The sequence below is a fragment of the Phyllostomus hastatus genome, unplaced genomic scaffold, assembly GCF_019186645.2.
Source record: "Phyllostomus hastatus isolate PE091 unplaced genomic scaffold, TTU_PhHast_1.1 phas_contig_34, whole genome shotgun sequence".
NCBI classification, from domain to species: Eukaryota; Metazoa; Chordata; class Mammalia; order Chiroptera; family Phyllostomidae; genus Phyllostomus; species Phyllostomus hastatus.
The window spans coordinates 41,837,586-41,853,938 of NW_025333857.1; the positions used below are offsets into that span (position 1 = coordinate 41,837,586).

The 16,353-nt window shown below is 38.8% G+C and overlaps 1 pseudogene; it reads right to left on the reverse strand.

The window, feature by feature from the left end:
• Positions 1-12,236: 12,236 nt before the first annotated feature.
• LOC123819582 lies at positions 12,237-16,108 on the reverse strand (annotated as a pseudogene).
• Between the last annotated feature and the right edge of the window lie 245 nt (positions 16,109-16,353).

Here is a 16,353-nt window from a genome sequence, read left to right on the forward strand (position 1 = left end):
TCCATTATAAATTTAATAAGTTTGGTATTTTTCTTTCTATATTTGTGAATTCATGCTGCTAGTATTCACTGTAGCTTTGAAATTTAAGGCAGCAGACCTATAGTGCATTTAAAACAGTCAATATAAATCAACTTTAAATACACATTTGACATTATTACTTTTCCATAATGGCCTGGTTCTTTATGTCAGTTTTATGAGACCTCAATACTAATGAAATGAAGCAGCTACATAAACCCTAATTAACTAGAAGGCTAACCTGTTTTTATGTTTTATTTTTTAATATATTTTATTGATTATGCTATGATTATTCTATCACAATTTCTCCTTTATTCCCCTCTGCCCTGCACATCCCCTCCTACCCACATTTCCCCCCCCCCCTTTAGTTCATGTCCATGGGTCATACATAATTTGGCTTCTACATTTCCTACACTATTCTTAACCTCCCCCTGTCTGTCTATGCTACTTATTCTCTGTAGCTTTTCCATCCTCTCTCCTCCTCTCACTCCCCTGTTGATAACCCTCCATGTGATCTCCATTTCTGTGATTCTGTTCCTATTCTAGTTGTTTGCTTAGTTTGTTTTTGTTTTAGGTGTGGTTGTTAATACTGTGAGTTTGCTGTCATTTTACTGTTCATATTTTTTATCTTTTTTTCTTAGATAAATCCCTTTAACATTTCATATAATAAGGGCTTGGTGATGATGAACTCCTTTAAATTGACCTTATCTGGGAAGCACTTTATCTGCCTTTCCATTCTAAATGAAAGCTTTGCTGGATAAAGCAATCTGGGATGTGGGTCCTTGCCTTTCATGACTTGGAATACTTCTGTCTAGCCCCTTCTTGCCTACAAGGTTTCTTTGGAGAAGTCAGCTGACAGTCTATGGGCATTCCTTTGTAGGTAACTCTCCTTTTTTCTCTTGCTGCTTTTAAGATTCTCTCCTTATCTTTAATCTTGGGTAATGTAATTATGATGTGCCTTGGTGTGTTCCTCCTTGGGTCCAACTTCTTTGGGACTCTCTGAGCTTCCTGGACTTTCTGGAAGTCTATTTCCTTTGCCAGATTGGGACATTTCTCCTTCATAATTTGTTCAAATAAGTTTTCAGTGTCTTGCTCTTCCTCTGGTACCCCTATGATTTGGATGTTGGAATGTTTCAAGATGTCCTGGAGGTTCTTAAGTCTCTCCTCGTTTTTTTAAATTCTTGTTTCTTCATTCTGTTATGGTTGAATGTTTCTTTCTTCCTCCTACTCCAAACTTGATTTGAGCCCTGATTTCCTTCCTGTCACTGTTGGTTCCCTGTACATTTTCCTTTATTTCACTTAGCATAGCTTTCATTTTTTCATCTAATTTGTGACCATTTTCAGCCAGTTCTGTGAGCATCCTGATTACCATTGTTTTGAACTGTGCATCTGATAGGTTGGCTATCTCTTCATTGCTTAGTTGTATTTTTTCTGGAGCTTTGATCTGTTCTTTCATTGGGCCATCTTTTTGTCTTGGTGCGCCTTTTACGTAGTAAGGGGTGGAGCCTTAGGTGTTCACCAGGGCAGGGCAACCCCAGTCGCTATGTTGTGGTGCTGTATGTGGGGAAGGGGTCTGAGAGGGAACAGTGGCGCTTGCTCAGCTCTCTGCTGGATTTCAGTTACTTCCTCTGCTACCCACAATCAAATTGGGCCCTTCTGGTACTGATTCCCATTTGGGTTGGCTTGTGTACATTCTAGGACCTTGTGGGTCTCTCTAGCGACCTCTCCTGTGAGACTGGGAGTTCTCCCACTGCTGCCTCAACCCCCACAGGTGTTTTCAATCAGAGGTTTGAGGGTTTATCTCCCAGCACTGGAACCCTGGGTTGCACAGTCTGTCTTATTCCCCAGTGATTTCTCCCGGTTTATGTGCACTCGAATGTGGGACTGCCCAGTCTGCAATCTGCTGTCTCACCGGGTCTGCCAGCTGCAGCCTTGCCCGTCCTGGTCCTCCAGCTGCTGCCTTGTTGCGAGTCCTCTCTGCCTGGCTGCCTGACTCCGCCCTTCCTACTGGTCTGGATGAATGTTTCTTCTTTAACTCCTTGGTTGTTGGACTTCCAGCCAGACAGTTCAGCTTTCTGTAAGCTCTGGTTGTCTTTTGTTTTTAATTGTCCTTTTGGTTATGCGAGGAGGCACAGTGTGTCTACCTACGCCTCCATCTTGGCCGGAAGTCCCTAAGATGTTTTTATTAGGTTATGTTTCCAAGAAAAATACAAGTTGACAGATTGTCCTTGGTGTTCACATGTGAACATTGTTAAATGTTGTCAAACTATTTATTCAAGAGTTTTAACTTTTAAAAAAATTTAACATTTAACTCTGAATGAAAGGAGGGGCAGTATGGGTAGAAGGTGGAAGGAGAATGGGAAGATGTATGAAGTGTTTCTGCTTTGGCTTTATCCTTGGTGTTGCAAACTTTCAGAAGGAAGGACAAGTTCTTGATTCTTGCCTTTCTGTGGTGCAGTGGAAATGTAGCTAAGGGAATTAAGAATCTACCATGCCAAAACAAAACAATCTTTCCTCTATAATTCCAGAGAGTTAAGAAATTAATCTATTAAAATGCCTTTTCATCTTACTATGAAGTATAGTAGACTCAATTTTTAATCCTTAATAAGGTTGTTCGCTCATGGTGACCCAGTACTAGTAAATGGAGCATGTGATCATATGGAAGAGGACAAGTCTGAGCCAGTGTCACAGGATGAACTTCTTGTTTTGAAGTGGTATTGTTAGGGCATGATCTGTGACAGTTGCCTCATTTCTTTGAACCAAAACTGATTTCTCACTGGTAAAGTGGGGATGATGATTTATAGCCTATGATTTCTATGAGGCTCAAATGAAACAGTATGTAACTTGCACAGTTGATAAGCACTTTCCATTCTGGCAACAAATTTTGGTGTGTTCTCCCATTGAAGTAATAAAATCTAAATTAGGATGGTAGGCTGTTTGCATGCCTCTTACAGTTTTGCTGTATGTGTATGTTTGGCTAGGTCATTTTAGAGGGTAGAAGATGAATTTTAACAGGTGAAAGTTTAAAGTTAATTCATAAGAGCATATAGGTATATAGATCTAAGTGGTGTTCATGCAGAGTACAGGTAGTGTATTGAATTATGTTTCCTTTTCTGTAAGTTCTTTGTCTCAACACAATTCACTGAAAAGAATGTTTCTGAAGCCAGGTTTAAATGGAATCTCTAATTCCCTTTTCGAAGTCTCAAACTGCCACTGGATTCCATTTAGTGGTGTGTTAGTAAATGCTTAACAACTGGGCTTTATCTAATGTATAAATGTATATCTCAGTATACGTATATATGTTTATGAATTTTACTGATATAAAGAATGTGAAACAATTTATAAATTATAATAAAGTATAAAATACTTTATTGTAAATTAAATGTACCCATTTGATCCTCCCAGAATGCTAATTTTTGCCAAATTCTGGTATCTGCAGCCAAACTATGGTCGCAGCTCAACTATGATTTGACAGTATTTGTGCTGTTTGTATGTACTCTGTTCCCTGTGTTGCGGTGCTTTCACATGCTGTCCCCTCTGTTTGCTTCAGATTTAAATTTAAAAGTCATTTTCTCAGAGAAACTTTCTCTGCCTCATTGCATTAGGTTAGATCCTCACTGTTAATGTATTTTCTTAATTTTCCGTAGTTTTCCACAGTATCATAATTATAATTTTAAAATTTTAATGGAAAATTTCAAAGAGAAAAGTAGAGAGAATAGTGTATAATAAATCCCTGTATTTCTCTCACCTAGTTTTAACAATTATTAACTCCAGCTTAGTTTTATTTGAACTACATACCATCCCCTAATTACCTTGAGGAAAATCTCAGACATCATATATTTAATCACTAATATTTTGCTGTCATGATTATCATTTAATAGTTGTGAACTCTGTTGTTCAATGACTGTCTCTATTGCCAGGATATAAATTCCATAAGCTCAAGGATTTGACTGTGATACTCATTGCTGCACTCCTAGGACCTGGGTCAGTGCTGTGAATATAATGATAGATAAGGAATGTTATTAAATTACTAAGAGAAGATTGGAATATGTATTTAGTGTGTTTGGAGGTCTACATGGCATTTGTCATGTTTCCCCACAGAATCTTTGTTAACAATATGGACTAGAATTAAGAACAGTTAAGTGGATCCACTTGTTGACTGTATTCAAATGGATTCATGAGATTGTGGTTTTTAGTAGTGTGACAGGGCTCTTTTCATAGTCTGGACTTGCTCCACGATTTTTTTTTTTTTCAAGTATGGGAGGGATTTTCAAATACTGGTTGCAGGATTACAATCCATGAATGATTCTGACAGCCTAGGGTGAGAAAAACCAATGTGATAAAAAAATTAAAAACATCTTCACAATTTTATTTTTCACTTACAATTTACATTTGTATTCTTTTTTATTAGGTTCAGGTGTACTGCATAGTGGTCAGACAATCATACACTTTGCAGAGTGCACTGCCCTGCACAGGGGCTTTTCTGGTACCCACCTGGCACCATATCTAGTTATTGCAGTATTATTGACTATATTCCGTATGCTGCATTTTACATTCCTGTGACTATTTTTTTTTTAAATTATTTACTTTTAGAAAGGGTGGAAGAGAGGGAGAAAGAGAAACATCAGTGTATGAAAGATATATTACTGAGTTGCCTTGCTCCCAACCAAGGACCTGGCCTGCAACCCACGCATGTGCCCCGAAGGAAAACTGAACTGGCAATCTTTCCTTTCACAGGCCAGGGTTCAATCCACTGAGCCACTCTAGCCAGGGCTCCTGTGACTATTTTATAATTACCGATTTGTACTTAATCCTTTCATCTTTTTCACCCAGTCCCTCAACCTTCCCTCCCCTCTGACAACCATTAGTCCATTCTCTGTATCTATGAGTCTGTTTCTATTTTGTTCATTTATTTTGTTCTCTAGATTTCACATATAAGTGAAATCATGTATTTGTCTTTCTCTGACTGAGTTATTTCACTTAGCATAATACTCTAGGTTTATGCTGTCAGATTCCATTTTTAATGGCTAGTAATATTCCATTGTATATATGTACCACAGCTCTTTTATCCACTCATCTGTTGATGGAAATTTGGGCTGCTTCTGTATTTTAGCTATTGTAAATACTGTTGCAGTGAACATAGGAGTGCATATATTCTTTTGAGTTAGTGTTTTGGGTTTCTTTGGATATATATCCAGAAGTGGAATTGTTAGATCAACTGGCAGTTCTGTTTTTAATTGAGGACCCTCATACTATTTTCCATAGTGGATGCACCAATCTGCATTCCCACCAACAGTGTACAAGGGTTCCCTATTCTATACATCCTTGTCAGCACTTGTTTGTGGATTTATTTATGATAGCCATTCTGACAGGTGTGAGGTGATATTGTCATTTTAATTTGCATCTCTGATGACTAGTGATATTGAGCATCTTTTCATATGTCTGTTATCCACCTGTCCTCTTTGGGGAAGTGTATTCAGGTCCTTTGCTCATTTTTTAGTCAAAAAAATTTTTTGGTGTTTATTTATATGAGTTCTTTATACATTTTGAGTATTAGCTCCTTATCAGATATATCATTGGCTAATACTCTCATTCATTTGGTTGTCTCTTAATTCTGTTGGTGGTTTCCTTTACTGTGCAAAACCTTTTTAGTTTGATATAGTCCCATTTGCTTATTTTTTCTTTCATTTTCCTTGCCCAAGGAGATGTATCAGAAAAAATATTGCTAAGAGAAATGTCAGATTTTACTGCCTATGTTTTCCTTGAGGATTTTCATGGTTTTGAGTCTTACATGGAAGTCTTTAATCCATTTTGAGTTTATTCTTCTACATGGTGTAAGAAGGTGTTCTAGTTTCATCTTTTTGCATGTATATTAAAGATTTTATTTTTTAAAGATTTTATTTATTTACATTTAGAGGGAAGAAAGGAGGGAGAAAGAGAGGGAGAAAAACATTAGATTCTTGCACACTCCAAGTGGGGGCCTAGCCCACAATCCAGGCATGTACCCCGACTGGTAATTCAACTTGCAACCTTTCAGTGTGCAGGCTGGCACTGAATGCACTGACCCACACCAGCCAGGGCTCCCAACACTTTTTTGAATAGACTGTTTTTTACCCCATTACATGTTTTTTTTGCCTCCTTTGTCAGATATTAATTGATCATACAGGTATGGGTGTATTTCTGGGCTCTCTATTCCATTGATTTATGTCTCTTTTTATGCCAGTGCCATGCTGTTTTGCTTACTGCAGCCTTGTATTATACTTCTATATCAGGTTGCATACCTCCAACTTTGTTCTTTCTCAAGATTGTGGTTATTTGGAGTAGGAGTGTGGTGTTTTGTTAAAGGCAGATGAGACCTGACATTGTTAGGGAGGAAGTAGTTGAAAACAACATAGGCCTGACCAGTGTTTAATTTTGTTTTTTAAATTAATGGCCAGTATTTAAAGATTGGAAGATGTCACGGTTGTTTTGATAAATTGGAGGACCTGGCAATTGAGTTTGAGCTGTTTGGAGACAATTATCTGGAGCTGAGTCACTGCTCACTCCTTTAGTTATGGCTTCTGCTTGTGTTCTCTCCACTCCCTGTTGTCTGACATGCTGTTGGTTTCACTCCCTTAGGTACCTTCCTTGGCCTTGTAGGTGTTTGCATTTGCAACCCCTGGATAGGTTCCATAAGGCCTGTCAGGGAGGAACCAGAACGCCTGTGAATTAGGACTGCTTAAATGAGTTGCCGTGAGATTTTGTGGTTTCATAAAGTTACAAACACCTCTCCTCTCCTTCCCTTTTTCCTCATCTCTCTTCTTTGCTTCCTTTCTTCCTTCTTCCCTTGAAATAATCACTCCCAGAAGGAAATAAATTTCTTGAAATATGTACTTATATGACTTATAAGTACATATTTGTTATTACTTGTTTCACTTTTCTTTCTATGGCTGTACCTTATGCATTTATCTAGATGGACATGGTCCTGAACTATAACAAACCGTGAAGTTTTCATCTGAGGGTGCACTTAAGATGTGTGAAAAATAGAGATATGCAGTTCTCCCACCCCCCTACCATGGGAGATTCTGACTCACCAGGTTCCTGGAATGGAGCCTGACATCTGTAGGTTTAACAGGCCTGGACGGGGACTTGAAATCTTGGAACCACTGCCAGAGGAATTATAATTATGTCTGTAACAGGTCCTGAATCGTGAGTTTATTTTGTAGTTATTGGGGAGTTATTTTTATCTATGTGGAGAACCTCAAATAAAGCAAAACAAAATGCCACAGAGGCATCTGGCCTCTTGTGGAACCTATAGTCTAATAAAACACCTAGACGACAAGATTCTGACAAAGTGAGACCGCTCTGGGTATTTGGATTGGTTCAGGAAGGCTTCAGAAGATCAGTTCCAAATGGAAGCTTGAAAAAAGTGATTAGTATTTGGGTAAGTAGAGAAAAGGAGAAGAGGGTGTTTTGCAGCAGAGGAATAACATGGAAAGGCATGGACACCTTGAGTCTGACTTTTTCAGGAGACATTAAGGAGACTTTCCTGCCTTACTGGAGAGGAGAGTTCACTGGGAAATTGCCTACATGAGGGAAGCCCTGTGATTAAGACTGCTGGGTCCCAGGTGAGAAATTAGCCCTTGGAGTCAGAAATACCCAGACTTAAAGCCTGCCTCTAATACTTGCTATAATTGACTACAGAGATTTTTAGATGTTTATCTTCCCTGAACCTGTTTTGTATAAAATAGGGTTAATGCTAGAAACCCCTGAGGGGTGTTGAGGGGCTGAATGAGACAGCAGTGCATGGCACAAAATAGTACTCAGTATATGGAGTTGTGGCTATTATTGATCTACCATGCCGAAGGTAACTGCTCAAGGTCCCGGAGCAGGGCAGTTGCAGGCTGGCCATGATAAGCTGTTAAGGTGACCACAAATGTAGAGAAGGACAGACATTCATTTTGGTGAGAAGATAATTCAAACTCAATTTTTGGTATCTACTTTGTCAGGTAGTTACATTGAATTCAGCCTACCCACATCTGTTGGGTGTTGTGCTGACACTGCATGGGACCTCATAAATTTGCTGACTACCCACCATGCTCAGCAACTCAATGCTCTTGCTACTCTTGCTTTAGTTTTCTTAAACCCTCATAGGACAAGTAAGTGGTGAGTTGGAGGCCCATAAAAATAAATCCCATTTATTGAGTACAGTGCTGTTTTACTTGCATTCTACATGATGATGAAAATGAGATTTTCAGATTAAAATATCCTATTTTTTCTGAAACTTGTTTTTACTTAATAATATCTTAACTGCATTTGTAAGACACATGTAAGTTTATTTATTTTTTAAAAAGATTTTATTTATTTATTTTTAGAGAGGGAAGGGAGGGAGAAAGAGAGAGAAACATCAATGTGCAGTTGCCAGGGGTCATGGCCTGCAACCCAGGCATGTACCCTGACTGAGAATCGAACCTGCAATACTTTGATTTGCAGCCTGCACACAATCCACTGAGCTAGGCCAGCCAGGGCACATGTAAGTTTAAAGAATGATAGTGCAAGAAATATTGGTGTTCTCACTCACAGCTTAAGAACTAGAATGTTCCCAGTACTTCAGAATTCCCAAGAGTGTTCCTTCCCACTCCCCTCTTTCAGAAGGGACCATTATCCTGAATTTTGTGTTTAATGGTTTTTTACTTTTCTCTTTAATTTTACCACTGTATGCATTCTTAAATAATGGGTGGTTCAATGTTGAATGTTTTTTTTTCTCTTTTTTAAATATATTTTGTTGATTATGCTATTACAGTTGTCCTGTTTTCCCTCTTCACTCTCCTTCACCCTGCACACCTCCTCCCACCCACATTCCCCCCTTTCAGTTCATGTCCATGGGCCATACATATTTTGGCTTCTACATTTCCTATACTATTCTTGACCTCCCCCTGTCTATCTATGCTACTTATTCTCTGTAGCTTTTCCATCCTCTCCTCCTCCCACTCCCCTGTTGATAACCCTCCATGTGATCTCCATTTCTGTGATTCTGTTCCTGTTCTAGTTGATTGCTTAGTTTGTTTTTGTTTTTGTTTTAGGTGTGGTTGTTAATACTGTGAGTTTGCTGTCATTTTACTGTTCATATTTTTTATCTTTTTTTTCTTAGATAAATCCCTTTAACATTTCATATAATAAGGGCTTGGTGATGATGAACTCCTTTAACTTGACCTTATCTGAGAAGCACTTTATCTGCCCTTTTCCATTCTAAATGAAAGTTGCTGGATAGAGCAATCTTGGATGTAGGTCCTTGCCTTTCATGACTTGGAATACTTCTGTCTAGCCCCTTCTTGCCTACAAGGTTTCTTTGGAGAAGTCAGCTGACAGTCATGGGCATTCCTTTGTAGGCAACTGTCTCCTTTTCTCTTGCTGCTTTTAAGGTTCTCTCCTTAAGATTCAGATATTGGAATGTTTCAAGATGTCCTGGAGGTTCCTAAGCCTCTCCTCATTTTTTTTGAATTCTTGTTTCTTCATTCTGTTATGGTTGAATGTTTCTTCCTTCTACTCCAAACTTGATTTGAGCCTTGTTTTTTTTCCTGTCACTGTTGGTTCCCTGTACATTTTCCTTTATTTCACTTAGCATAGCCTTCATTTTTTTCATCTAATTTATGACCAAATTCAACCAGTTCTGTGAGCATCCTGATCACCAGTGTTTTGAACTGTGCATCTGATAGGTTGGCTATCTCTTCATTGCTTTGTTGTATTTTTTCTGGAGCTTTGATCTGTTCTTTCATTTGGGCCTTTTTTTTTTTGTCTTGACACACCCGTTATGTAGTGGAGGGCAGAGCCTTAGGTATTCACCTAGGTGGGGTAACCCATATCACTGTGTTGTGATGCTATACATGGGAAAGGGGTCCAAGAGGGAGCAGTGGTGCTTGCTCAGCTCTCTGCTGTATTTCAGTCATTTCCCCCTCTTCCTACAAGCAAAGTCGGCCCTTCTGGTGCTGATTCCCATTTGGGTTGGCTTGTGCACGTTCTAGGACCCTGTGGGTTTCCCCAAACGACCTCTCTTGTGAGGCTGGGAGTTTCTCCCACTGGTGCCTCAACCCCCACAGGTGTTTTCAATCAGAGGTTTGAGGCTTTATTTCCCCCATTCTGGAATCCTGGGATAGGTGGTCTCTCCAGCTCCCCAGTTGTTCCTCCTGGTTTATCTGTGCATGAATGTGGGACCAGCTGTTTCATAAACCGCCACCTTGCTGGGTTCACCAGCTGCTGCCTTGCCCATCTCGGTCCTCCAGCCACTACCTTGCCAAAAGTCCTCTCCACCTGGCTGCCTGTCTCCACCCCTCCTGCCAGTCTGGATGAATGTTTCTTCTTTAACTCCTTGGTTGTCAGGCTTCCATACAGTTTGATTTTCTGTCAGTTCTGGTTGTTTTTTGTTTTTAAATTGTTGTCCTTCTTGTGGTTGTTCAAGGAGGCACAGTATGTCTCCCATCTTGTCTGGAAGTCCAATGTTGAATGTTTTATAACTTTATAAAAGTGGAATAATGTGATATGTACCTTTCAGTTTCTTACTTCCCCAACATTGTATTTCTGAGTTTCATCCATGTTGACGTATGTAGCTATAGTTTACTAATTTTGCTGTATAATATTTCATTGAGGGAAAAGACCACATTTTATGCATCCATGTACCCATGGACATTCAGGTTTCCATTATTTTGCTTTTACAAATGTTGCTGTGAACATCCTTGTACATGTCTTTGTGCACACAATCATTTTTTGGGGAGGAGTATGTGCTTATGTGTCAGTATTAGGTTGGTCTGTACCTCCTCTCTATTACAATATAATAGATATGTACAAACAAAAACAACAACCCTGTGTTTTGAGCATATGACCCTGCAATGTCAGGAGGACAGGCAGATGTCCAACAGGAAATTTGAAATGTGGACTATAGTATTCGTCAGTATAAAAGATTGGTAGAAAAGATTGAGTACAATTACCAAAGGAGAGGATGTAGAGAGAAGAGAAGTGGACCATGGACATAATCAAAGCAAGTAGTTACACTTGGAGATAGAAAGATAAAGAGGAATCAGAATGAGAAGTAGAAATGAGAGTGGACAGTGTTATAAAAAATCATGGGAGAAGATGATGTGAATTGTTGACAGTGTCTTGCTGTATAGTGTGAGGAGAATGAAAGCTGAGAAAAAACTTGGATTTAATCATTCCGTGATTATCAGGAGAATTTTTTGCACATGATTAGATGTTAAAGAAATGGAGGCCATAGAAAAACTTGGTAGTGAAGGGAAGTCAGGAGGAATGTAGTTCAAGAGTAGCCTGTGTTTTAAGATGGGAAGCACTTCCAAACATTTATTACATTGGCAGGAAGAAGTCACAGAAGGAAGAATGAAGATTAATAAAATGTAGCTAGGTTGGGGGCATTATTGATGGAGTAAGGCCCCAGAGGATGGATGGGAATGAAGGCCACTGAGGGGGCTTTTACTATGAAATAGGGAAGGGTCACTTATTTAAAATTTTTTTTATATTAACCACTTCTGTTTATTTCAGGACATAGTATATGCTACTTAGACCCATGGATGATACTAAGTTATAACCGTTTTAATATCTGTAGGATATTTTATTTTGCAAAGATAGGTTCTAAAAATCAAAACTGAACACATTAATGGTTCTCATTCACTCTGTCCTACTGGTAAAGATGTTACAAAGATACACATTTAGAATACTGCCCAGCTATTCTCTCTTGATGCTATATTCCAGTTGACAAGAAGTGCCTTAACGTTCATAGACAGCTTTTATCAAAAGGATCTGTGATTTTAGCAAAGAGATAACAGTCCAAACTTTATTCTTTATGACTACTGATACTGATTTAACTACATCACTCTGGCACATGGAATTATTTCTCCTACAGCAAGTTCTAGTTTTCTCAAGGCTTTGTCTCAGTTTTTTTCTGGAAATAAAGTTTACCATGTATTTCAAATTAAACATTCAAATTAAAATATTGCCTTCATATATACATGTACATACTCTTTCCAGTTTCAAGCTAATCAAAGATACATTTAGATCTGTATTAATGTATCAAAGCAAAAGATAACCCAATTTAATACTATGATAAATTGTTACATTCCATTTAGTGCTCCAAAATGTTGATTTTGATTCATGTTATTAAGATAGCACTCTGGTCACACATGGTCCAAGAACACTCAAATAATAAAACAAATATAATCATGTGTTAAAGATAGCTTTTAAACATTATAGCTAATGATGCCATGCTTGCCTATGATCTCACTAGCATGAAACCACATCCATACCTCAGACTCCACCAAACCATTCAGCACAGCTTTAATAGCTGTTTGAAGCTACTAGTTTGAGGACTATTTACAGCTCTAATAGCTGTGGGGATCCCAGCAGGGGTTGGAGGAACCAGCTCAACACTGACAATAGTGCCAATTGTGGCCAGTTGAGGCTTCAAGTAAGTTACAGCAGCATTTACCAAGACGAGTCTTCTCTGTGAGGTTATGGACAAATTGGGCTGAGGTTCTAGGTGGTAAAAATTTGTCACCTGGAACTTGAGAGTCACCTGTTTCTCAGTGACAGTGAAGGAAAGGAGGTTGGGGAAAAGGCAAAGAAGTGGTGTTGATTAAAAACCACCTTTAATCACATTTTGATTTAAGGAATAAGATCATCTGCAGAGAATAAGGAGATGGGCTAGAAGGGAGCTTTTTACAAATACAGAATAGGCTTGTAAATTTTATAATTAGAAAAATTGCGGGAGGGTGTTTCTTCATTTAGCAAAATGGGGGGTTTGCAAGCAGTATGACTTAATGGGAAGAACCTCAGCTTTGCTACCAGAGAGACCTGAACTTGAGTCCTGGCTTTATTCCTTTTTGACAAGTTAACCAAACTCATTTTTTCAATTTCTTCCTAATAAAATGGGAAAAACAGTATCTACTTTGTCAGGTACTTCATTTTGCTGTGTATAATGCGCACTTTTTTGCCCAAAATTTTTGAGGGAAAAATAAGGATGCACAGTATATACATGGGTAGTACCAATTATGTATCCATATAAATGTTTAATTCTTTTATTTATGCTTATGTGTTAGAAGTATAACTCTAGAAAGCAGTAACAATATCCATATGCAAAATAATATCCTGGAATATGATAATCAGTTTTGTTTCTAAATATAAATAAAAATTGAATTAATAAATTAAAATGAAAGATTTTTTTTCCCCCAGAAAGTTTAGGCCAAAAATGTGGGTGTGTATTACACATGGCAAAATACAGTAGTTATGCACATTCAATGATAGGACATATTAGTTAATTTCAGTTCCAAAAAACATTAATATTGTGTGCCAGGTATTCACTGCACTACGTTTGTATTCAAGGAGTTGGAAGTCTCAAGGAGTTGGAAGTCTCAAGGAGTTGGAAGTCTAGGAGGGAATTTACTTCTCTTTCTCTTTTGGGACAAAAAAAAAATAAACTTTTGCAGAATTGTGAGAGGACTTGCTAGCTACTTCTCTGTTTGTGTGCTTTTAAATTCTAGATCAGCTCCTGCGTACAGGTGTTAGTCTAGTTGACCTGGACTTAGCCACTGATGTCGGCTGAGTAACTTCTCCAAGGCAATGTGCAGCTATTCTGACCCCTTGCCCTCTTGCCTGTGGGGTTGGAGGAGGGGACCCTTTGCAACTGCCATTCATGAGGCATGAGTGGTCTTGGACTACCAATCCCTTCATTGGTGATTCAGCCAGTCTCATTCCTATCCCTGTAAAAAGATTGATGTGTATTTTTTGTCTTTTTGTTGTTGTTAGCAGCTAAATGTAGTGTTGTTTGGCTTTCAAATGGTCCCAGACTGAGGACCAGAGAACAACTGACCACAATCGTGAACAGTAATGAAATACATCCATTTATAGTCTCCATTACTTTTCAGGAGACCAAGTAAAGATATGCATCCTTGGTTAAGGAGATTGGAATTAATTGGAATGATTGGGCCTGGGGTGTGAGATTAGGGAAATATTAAACTAAATTCTAACAAGTGCTTTGGCAAAAGGATTATAAATTAAAATGTTAATATGTGTACTCTAGTTGCTTAAATGATTGTAACATCAATTTAATGACATTGAAATTGTTCCAGTGTCATCTGTACTTTGTGATGGAGATCAGCACATCTAGCTCAGAATTGAGTTAATTGAAGTTCATCACCAGGGAAAGGACAAAACATTCTGACCAATACCTGGATTGTATAATAGACATTTACCCTTTCCAATGCAGCAGAACATTTATAATCTTATGTTGGATTAGTAAGAATGAAATTGTCTCCAATTTCTAGGATCATGTAAATACCACCCTTTCAAACTTGGTGGTGGGAAGTTTGTAGACACATTTTTTTCATATGTGTGACATCTCAGTTCTCCCAGGCAGGCTGATCTGTTTTCCACAGCTCTGTTGTCCTTGCTGTCAGCCTTGCATGAGAATTGTTGCAGTGTCACAGGCATCAGTAGGGTGTTCCAGCTGACCTTTGTTAGGGCTTTGAGAAAAGATGGAAAACAAAAACAAAAATTGGCACGATTAACACCAATTTTCTTTGGACACTTTGTGATTTTGTTAAAATAGAAGCAGATCAGAAATTGACTTGCTTCCAGTGAGATAATGTGTGAACGCATTAAAAGGCACTCAGCACAGGACCAGTGCTCAATAAATGCACAGTCTTATTACCATTATTATTTTTTAAAAACCTGGTTTGGATTAAAAATATATATATATTTTATTTATTTACTTTTCAGAGAGAGGGGAAGGGAGGGAGACAGAGAGGGAGAGAAACATTGATCAGTTGCCTCTTGTGCGTGTTCCAACTGGGGACTGAACCTGCAACCTAGGCATGTGCCCTGACCAGGAATTGAACCAGCAACATTTGGCTTTTCTGGACAATGCCAAACCAACTGAGCCACACTGGTCAGGGCTATTACCATTATTTTTATTGTTTGGAATGAATGTTACCTATTTCCCCCTCTTCTCATTGTAGTCCTCAATGAGCCTCTTTTACTCTGACCCTCAGAGTAATGATCCTTTAGTGGTATGAAAGTAAACATTCATTTTCTTTTCTGACAATGGGCTGCCCTGATGTTGAAGGTGATAGAACAGAGTCGGCAGCCCTGGAAACCTTATTCCAGATTCCAGGTAATTTTGCTGGGTCAGTACAGCCCTGAAAACTGGCAGCTGCATAGAAGATTGAGGTCATGTCCTGCATTGGCGTACACTAGGGAATTGCTATGCAGAGCCAACAATCTTCCCTGGCAGTAAGGAGTGAAGAGCAGCCCTGGACCCCACTTCACAACATTCCTTTAAATGATGCACTCATAGCCAGAATTTAAATAGTGCACTAGCAAGGGAGCCAGCTTTGCGATAGTCCAAAGCATTTTGTCAACAAAGCATTATTATTCAGGCCAAGCTGGGGTTGCTACATACATAGTTCTGTTCAACTCACCCTGTAGATGGAAGAGTAGAATTTGGAATTTCTACAGTTTCTAAATCAACTTTTATTTCAATGCAGATGTTTTCTTGTTCTAAATAATATCCTTCATATTCTTGTGCTTCAGGCTTGTCATTTCTAACTTCCTGATGGACATTTCCACTTGGACTGCTAGCTGTTAATACTTGTTCTGGACCACTTTATTTCTATGTTATCACCATTACTGTTATTGAGAGACTGGATATGTATGTAATGGGTAAGAGTAAGGGCTTGGGAGGCTGACTGTCTGGTTTCAAATCCCTGCTGTGCTACTTACTAGGTGTGTGGACTTAGGCAAGTTATTTGACTGGTGCCTTAATTACCTCATCTGTATATGGGGATAATAACACATCCCTCCATCAAGTTGTTGTAAGCATTGAATTAAGTTGCATGGACTAGTGCCTGGCATGTAATCAGTGTTTGTATTAGTTTGGTTGTATTAGTCTACAAGTAACAGAACACCAATTAATAGTAGGGTAAGCAATAAACACCTTTCATTATCTTACATGACGAAAATTCTGGAGTCAGTAGTTACAGATATGGTGCAGCAGTTCAGTGGTGCTACCAAAGACACTATTTCTTTCCATCTTTCCCTCTACCCACTTTAGCATGTTGGCTTCTCATCTTCATAGAAAAGGGGTGATGGGCAGGGCCAGCATCCACTGTCCTTTCATCCAGAGCCTCTCAAAGGACTTCTCTTTACCTGTGATTGTCAGAACTAAGTCACATGTCCAACCTTGTGTGTGAAAGAGGCTGAGAAAGTAACTGTCGAGTTTTCTAACTTCTGTTATGGGAAACGAGTGAAAAAGAAGAGGTTTGGGCATGGTTTCAACAACCATGTCTGGTAGCCAGACAA